Source organism: Ambystoma mexicanum, chromosome 3p, assembly GCF_040938575.1.
Source record: "Ambystoma mexicanum isolate Mex_15411 chromosome 3p, UKY_AmexF1_1, whole genome shotgun sequence".
In the NCBI taxonomy this organism is placed as follows: Eukaryota; Metazoa; Chordata; class Amphibia; order Caudata; family Ambystomatidae; genus Ambystoma; species Ambystoma mexicanum.
In genome coordinates this window covers 185,030,148-185,037,567 of record NC_090925.1, presented here as the reverse complement: position 1 = coordinate 185,037,567, position 7,420 = coordinate 185,030,148, and the positions used below count along the sequence as shown (strand labels likewise).

At 45.4% G+C, this 7,420-nt stretch overlaps 1 protein-coding gene across 1 annotated transcript in view; it reads left to right on the top strand.

Moving 5' to 3' along the window:
- The first annotated feature begins 1,654 nt into the window (after nucleotides 1-1,654).
- LOC138580223 (solute carrier family 2, facilitated glucose transporter member 1-like) overlaps nucleotides 1,655-7,420 on the top strand; it is a 307,891-nt gene continuing 302,125 nt past the window's right edge. The window contains exon 1 of the mRNA XM_069650586.1: nucleotides 1,655-2,006. The gene's annotated coding sequence lies outside the window, so the exon portion shown is untranslated. The remainder of the gene's footprint in view (nucleotides 2,007-7,420) is intronic.

The window sequence follows — 7,420 nt, the reverse complement described above, 5'->3', positions numbered from 1 at the left end:
ATTTTGTTAGAGGAGAGGCTGGGGGTGGAGGGGCGGCGGGGGTAGGTCTCAGAGTAAGGATGGCTATATGCATTCCCAGTCTCCAATGAATGATTCACAGGATGAGACTGATAATAGTAAGTGGCACAACCACACAGTTACTTCGCTTTTAGGTCTTGTGAAATAAGCATCATTAATACCAAAATCAACCGTACTCATGTTCTAAGCCTTAGGAGGATAATAACGTTATGCTCTTATTTAGCACAGCATACCCGACTCATTAACACTGTATTAATATGTGCTATATTTTTCCTATTGTTTTCTGGATGCCTGATTTGTTGACCTTGGCTGAAAGGTTTGGTCACCCAGGACTCAAACTTGCAAAGCGCAGGCTGCCCTCGTATGAGAGACTAGCACCCTTGCCCATGTAGCTTTCAACCCATGGATGAAAGGCAGAGTCACCCCTGCTAGGATGGGAGCATGCTATTTCAAGGATTCAGCATCAATGCCAGCAGAGCGCCTGGGCAGCCGTTCCCTAAGGCTACAGGAAGGAGCTTCCACCACCGTCGAAGGGTTTCATTTTTACAAACATATGCCCTATGGAGCAGGTTCCCTGCAGCTCGAGCAGTGTCTACCCCTGATTATCTTTCCAGCCCCTGTCAGAGTATATGATATGTTATTTATATCACGCTCGTACACAGGGGTTTCATGCAAGTGTTTCAGAGCGCGACCAAGCAAAGGGAGGGGACCAAGGTAGAACAAAAAAACAAAACAAAAAAATGAAAACAACGATCTTACTAGGCCCAGTGACATTAGGAACGTGCAAGTGCATGGAGAAGGGTAAAGGGGGAAAGTGCGTGGAAGGGGGAGAAGTGGAAAGTACAAAACAAAGGAGAGAAAAGAATAACTAATAAGTGAAATAAATAAATAATTACAGGCAAGGAAAAGGTGGTAGTGCAGCATGCAAGTGGCAAGTGCCTGATTGGTCAGATAGGGTATATCTGATAAGTGCAGAAGAAAGGTGGGGGCTGTATGGGTACAGATACAGATCCCAGTGCCAGGGGTGGCCCGGAGGCAGTGCAGGAGGGTGGCAGGGTGAGCAGGTACCTGGGCCAGAAGGACAGAGTAGTGTTTGAAGTGACAGAATATTGTGGGAAACTGCCTCCTTGGCCTTGCTGGGCTGATATTATGCGTGTGTCTATGTGTGGGTTTGGGGCGTGTGTGTGTGTTGCCCAAGATCACACGGGGTGCAGTAGGGCTATGATGTAACATTCCTCGCCTTCACGTGCAGCTGGGACTCTTACTGAGGGGCATGTACTTACACAAGGTTTGCTCTGCTGGTGGGTAGGGGGAGTGGCCCTGGGGCCAGGTGACTTAGCAGTGACACAGGCTCGGCCTAGCACTAGAGTGGAGAATGTGAAGGGTAGGCGAGACAGCCAGGGGTCAGGGGAGTGCTGGGTTCTCGGACAGGGCCCTCTCTCTCTCTGACGCAGTAAGCACAGGGGTGTCACTCACACTCACGGGAGACAGTAAGAGGAGAGACGGCGAGTAGGACAGAGACAAGGGAGAGGACAGTCCTGAGGGGGAAAGAGGCGAGGGGAGAGAGGGGCGTTGAGAGAGAGGGGTAGAACGAGCGGCGGAGCGAGCCCGAGATAAGAAAGAGACATGGAGCGAGAGGGAGTGTAAGAGACAGGGAAGCGAAGAGATTGATAAGCATCGACAGCGAGGGGACACTGGGGAGGCCAGGAGCCATAGCAAGAGGAAGGGACATACGGCGTGAGAGGGGGAGACAGAGAACAGCGAGGAGAGGTAGCGTGATGAGACAGCAGAGTACTGGGGCGAAAGTGAGCGACTACAAAAGAGACGGAAAGCAACATTAAACGAGTGACCGAGAGCACATTCCCAGAAGTGGCTGCGGGCACAAGTGACTCACGGATCAGCAAAGGGCACCCACTCTCCCCCCTGCGCCCCCGCGCCCACTCCCCCGGGAGCAGAGAGTACCCGGCGCTGCCCTCTGACGGGAGCAGGTGAGTGTCAATGGCGTGGAGTGCATCCATTTCTGGGGGGTGGGGGGCGGGCATGGGGGCGGTGTATTGTTAATGCTGGAGAAAGGAGAAGGATTTCCCTTGGACCGGCTTGTCGTTTAGGCCTTATCCGTCCTGCCTGTGGTCTGTCCGCATCAGGGCCGGCCCGAGGACTTGCAGGGCCCTGGAGGGCTAAAGGCGTGCGCCCACCCACCACGTTATTTGCACACATAGTGGCCTCCGAGATATCACATGAAAATATATTGTCGAATGTTTTTTTAATGCCTGAAAGCATCATGGGAAGCTAAACTAAAAACATATTGTCATGAGTAAGACAGGATACAAATAAACCGGCGTCCAGCATATGAATTGTCACTGTTAATATTTGCCTATGTGGAAATATCAGCTTTTTTTGAAGTAGCAGACAGGGGGAGCTGAATACTTATGCAGACTTTTAATTTTGACAGATAAGGCATAGTGAGAGAAAAGGATTTGCCCGGGAGCACACACTTTGGTTAACTGTAGAAGTCAGGACTTGAGACCAATCTAGGAACTTGAACACCTCTCTTCCCAGATGAAATTGGTAGACATATTGTTTGTAAAAGGTATTTTTGAAACTTTTGTTTGAAAACACCATCGGACTGTGGCGGCCATTGCAAAAATATGGTGATTATAGTTTGCTAACTGAAGTTAACTCCTACTTTTGCAGAAGCTTCCCAATCGTTTTTATTTGTATTGTCTATATAATTGGCCATATTGTCCAAGCTAGCCTTCTGCTTTTATTTCAGAAGTCACAGAAAGATTACTTTGGCTGTCACAAGAAATAAACTTCAAGCAAGTTCCAAGTATTTCAGGGGAGGGCAGGGATTGGCCCTGGGGCAGACAGAGCAGATTGTGTCTACTGCAGGTTGGCATTATAGTGTGATAGCGCCTATTTACCTGGGTGGCCTTGATGCAGGAAAGCAAGCATTTTTGCAAGTCTTCAAAAGTTAGCCAAATGAACAGGCCTCCAGTCCTAAAGAAATGGGATGGGGGTCAATAATATATGCATAGGTGCTGAGTACATTGGGGCAGAAGGCGTAGTCCTTGCATTGCTCCTCTAAATCACTGGTTGTGGCAGGGTTTCGGTCTCTCCTGCTGGGTCCAGAATTGGTGACATGTAATGAGCAAGGGCTGCTCACTTCAAAATGGGATGGGAGCCTCACTAATGGACCAACTGACCCTTGATTGTAGAGGGTGGGGAGGCCAAATCTGTTTTGTGGGTGAGGGAGTAGCACAGGATCATATAGCAGAATGCTGCAAAGGCAACTCAGCATGTTAGGTGACTGCTGCTGAGTTTTAGACCTTCCTGTAAATCATATGGCTTTTTTCCTATTGCTGCTGCAAAATGTGCTGTAAAATATTTTTTCCGAATTGGGGATGGGTACAGCTCCACTGCGTCACTCAGTTTGGGAATCTCTGCCCCCAGTAGCGAAAATCAAAAGCTGCCACCCATTAATATATGCACAGGAAGTGAACATATCTTAACGTGAAATATACACACTAAGTTCAATTGACTTTTCCCCTTAGATGAGGAAGCACAAGACAAATGAGCATTTGACTTCCGGAAAAATATTCGCAGAGAGAAGAATTTTCCCAAAATATGCTTGCAAAGTGCAAATGGTGCCAACCTTTTAAACCCTACAATTTATAATGAAATATTCCATGTAAAACAACACGCAAATATTAGACGTGTTTTTTAATGACACTTTTATGTGTTCTTGCGAGTAAGCGCCTGCACTGGAAATCCTAGTAGCCGAACGCTTAAGCAAGCAAACTTCTTTTTTAATGCCGGGATCAAACACGCAACAGAGGTTGCACCCGCCTCCTAAAAACGGGGGCGAGCGATGTCCACCCACATGTATCCTCGACTTGTGCCCTGAAATCAACACAGGGCCAGAACCAGGGAAAAACCCCTCCAGTGTCCAGGACTGTAACCCCTCCCACGCATCCTCGGCAAACATTCAGGACTCGCTTGCCCTCTCATCTTTTCCCCTCTCGCCCCCGCATTTAGCTTTCAACAATATGTTTTATAAAGATAACTATAGTAAAGTACTTACAAATATATAAATCCATATAGAAATATGCTAGACAAAAAGTGTACACATGTAGCATTAGTCTCCCCACCTTGAATTGAAGACTACAAATACCAGAATGCAAATCAACAGAAGGCAAACATGGCCTTTGGATTTTGAAAATGTACTTTCAAACCTTAAAGACTCATAACAAAAGGTAATGTGTGAACATGTAACCTGTTTGTGTTTCAATGTTTGACAAAGGCATGCTTGATAAATAATCTGAGGAAAATGTTACATAACGCTTTTTTGATGTGTTAAATATAAACATGGGAAAATAAGGCAGATAGTTTAAAACTGTTTTATGTGATATATTTAACAAGCTGGGGTACCCGGCGTTGCCCGTGTCCTTATCGAGTGGCATCTCATTTGCCTTGGAGAAAGTTGCTCTTGTCCTCTGCTCGGCAAGTCGTACTGCTGTTTGTTGTTGTTTGTTGTGTTTCAGAAGCTCTTGATATTGACTTTCGCTTTGCATCAGATGGAGCTTTTCTAAGTGGTGTACGTTTTTTGTGCGGCATGTTTCAGTCACTAAATGGCTTCAGCACATTTGAGAAAATGTCCAAGAAAGATTGATTGTGCTATCTTCTCGCGAATGAACTTAAGTAAACTGCAACCTTGCAATTTCCCCTATTTGGAGTGGCAAGATAAAAAAATAAAATATTTTTTTTTAATTCCATTTAAAACTGCTTTAATAAACAGTTTTGAACTGTATACAGTACTAATACATTTTCAAGCAATAACCAACATATCAATCAGTTTCCAAATGTTGCCTCCTTCTAGTACCTACTGTAGTGAATCTGAGTGAGCATCAGTAAATGAGGGTGTCTACGGAGTACATTTTTTGCATCTAAATATAGACTACAATTTTGCCCCAGACAGAAGAGGAATCCATGAAAAATTTGGTAGCTGTGGGTTCAAAGGTGTGGATTTGTATAGCCGGAGAAACATACACACACACAACATTTTTTTGCATATAAGATTTTTGCATCCAAAGATAGACTAAGATCTTGCCGCAGACAAAAGAGGAATCCATGCAACATTTGGGAGATGTGGGTTCAACGGTGTGGATTTGTATAGCCGGACAAACATACACACATACATACATTCATGCAGCTTTATATATAAAGATTGTTGGAGGAGGGAATAGATTTAGGCAGGTAACTGGTGGTATGTGTGTGCTTTCAAATAAAAATACCCATTTGCAGTTCTTAGGACTGAAACATTAAGAACATCTGGTCCAAAACAAAGGTCTCTTAAATGGGCCATTCCTTGTAAATCGCTCCCACTTCAAAAGCTCCGCTTGAAGAAAGAAAGTGATAAGCAGTTTTTACAGGCCGGCATTGTCTGGTGGGCTACTGGGTTGCCGGAAGCATTTGGCTCTAGAGCATCACAGCAGGAGGTTGAGAGGTGGCACGTTGCCTCACTAAGACATACAAAGAAACCAATAGTTTAAGACTTTTGCCAATTGATGCTAGATCTTACCCATCTCCCGGGACGTTAATCTCCCTAAGGCCATACATCCCCAATGGTGACAACGAGGGGATCTTAAGGTCAATGGCTCTTGAGGGTAGGCAGGAAGAAAGGAAGCAGTACCCACTGAAGCACTGGAGGATATAGATTGACACCGAATATCCCCAAGTCATTGCTGGTCACAAAATGTTATCGTGTATGAGGTTTACTTTCCTCATTGGAGACTGGGTTGCACTGGGAGACCGAGATTAGTGAATTAAGCTCAACTAATTATAGCCAGGAACAAGAAGGGACACACATTACTTATTTTCACTGTGTATAATCGCGCGTATGCGGAAAACCCACTGATGACGCTACTGTTTATGCAAGAGCTTATTTCCAGGTGGGATAGTTGTATGCCCAATAAACTCCACATTTTGGTTCGAACAGATTTCATTTTGCAATCTGAGCCCTTTAGAGGGTTAGAGGGACTGTGGATTGAGCAAGACTCGGTGTGGGAGGTTCCCAACCTGGAAGCAGATTATCCTTCCCCAGGCACATAAACAGGCTATGGACTCAGCCAGGACACTGCCAGGGCTTAATCAAAGGGCCTGTAATGAATGATTCAGTAACAACCAACCAGCAGAGAATACTTTTTTGGGTCATGAGAATTCTTCTAGGATTGATTATATTTTAATATCAGCTAGTGATTGGTTGATAACTTCGCTATTCTCGATAGAAGGGAAAGCGATCACAAGGCCCTTACCGCAACGATTAAACTGCTGAGGGAAGAGTACATAGGGAAATCAATCCAGTCTTCGTCTATCAGGGTGACAGGTGTCAGGTCATGCACGCCGCACTATCAAGTGGAACAACCTAGCATCTACCGAGGCCAAACAATCCATCTATCAAATAGTCCTGGAGGAGATAGAGACCATCTGCAATGACCAAGTTAGTGAGATGGAAGTGCTAACTTGCCGCTTTCCTTTGGTCACTCGACCAGCGCCTGACATCGAACAATGGACACCAAGACGTGAAGGTTGGTTTGATAGTGATCGTAGGTCAGCCAAGAGGGAGTTAATGCAGTGCCCGGCTGCTTAAAATAGAGTCAATAAAAGCGAAGTGCGCCTCTGTAGAGTTAAATACAAGTCAACGGAAAAGACAAAAAGAAGCGTATCATAAGTCTAAGTGGGAAGGCTTGCTGGAGGCAGTTCGCGAAGGGGGTTCAAAGGCCTTCTGGTCTTTGTTAGCCGGTAAAAAGGAATTAGGTGTAAATACACTCCATTGTATTGTAGCCCCATAAAACGGGCTTAACCACTATTGTGGCCTATACAAAGCCATTAAAGATAACGAGAACTCCCAGTATCGGGGGCTTCTGCTGGAAACCCAGGGACGTTAGAGGTTAGGGGGCAACCACCAATGATTACCTTTAAAGACGTACACAGCCCTATTAACAGCTTTAAGGGTCACAAGGCCCCAGGCCTGGATAGGGTGCCCATGGATTTATTGAAAGATGAGTCCTATATCTGGACTCCCGTCCTACTGAGGTTTTATTTAGCAGTACTTAAGTTAAATAAGGTGCTCGATTCCTGGTGCAAGGCAGACAAATTCTTAAGCAGTTACAGGACTGTGTAAATTCAACCAATATTATTATTCACCTTCAGATCGGATTCCAGCAGGGGACCAGTACCGTCGACCAATGCTTTTGCTTATCCCACATTCTGCAAAAATACATCTTAAAGAAAATTAGGGTGTAGACAGCCTTTGTAGATTTGAAGACTGTATTTGATTGTGTGCGGCAAGACCAATTTTGGCAGGTACAGGCGAGTAGGGGAGGGGGGGCCGATCAACTAT